Source organism: Gavialis gangeticus, unplaced genomic scaffold (genome assembly GCF_001723915.1).
Source record: "Gavialis gangeticus isolate Ggan-Ray unplaced genomic scaffold, GavGan_comp1, whole genome shotgun sequence".
NCBI lineage: Eukaryota > Metazoa > Chordata > Crocodylia > Gavialidae > Gavialis > Gavialis gangeticus.
The window spans coordinates 13,037,790-13,038,444 of NW_017729034.1; positions in this window are offsets into that span (position 1 = coordinate 13,037,790).

The following is a 655-nucleotide window of genomic DNA, read 5'->3' on the forward strand; positions in this document are numbered from 1 at the left end:
GACCTTAAGTAACCCCAGGGGCCACTTTAACCTTAAATAACCCTATTCCCAAGTGACTCCAAGTAACCCCAGAATACACTGACCTCAAGTAACCCCAGTGACCTCGAGTAACCCCAAGCACTAAGTTACCCCAATGCCCCCTGGTGCTAACACACAGCCACAAAAGTGTGTGTTTGTGTACTCGTGTATGTGTACATGTGTGTGTGAACTCATAGTGGTATTTGTGTGTGTGTATACTTCCAGGAACTGCTCTAATTAAAATACCCTGCCCCCCCACCCCAACACACACACCCTCCAAGCATATGCATAGGCAGCCCTAGTTGTCTTCTGGCCACTTGGAGAAAACCTCCAGCTGTCCTGTGATAATGGAAAGATGTAGTGACTGACATCTTAACATCTGGAGGCAGTATTAAAATTAATTAATTTTTGAACCACTGGAGAATGGAGAAATTAGGGAAGATGGGATTTATGGAGGTAGAGCTGCATAATGCAGGGATGCCTGCTGCATAATGCCAAGTATCTACACAAAGATAATCAGTGTCTGCACTGGTATGCATATATGCATATGAAATATATAAAAGATAACATTAATGAAAATTAACTGTAAGGGCATGTCCACACATGCAAACACATGCACTTTCAGCAGCTCAAATAG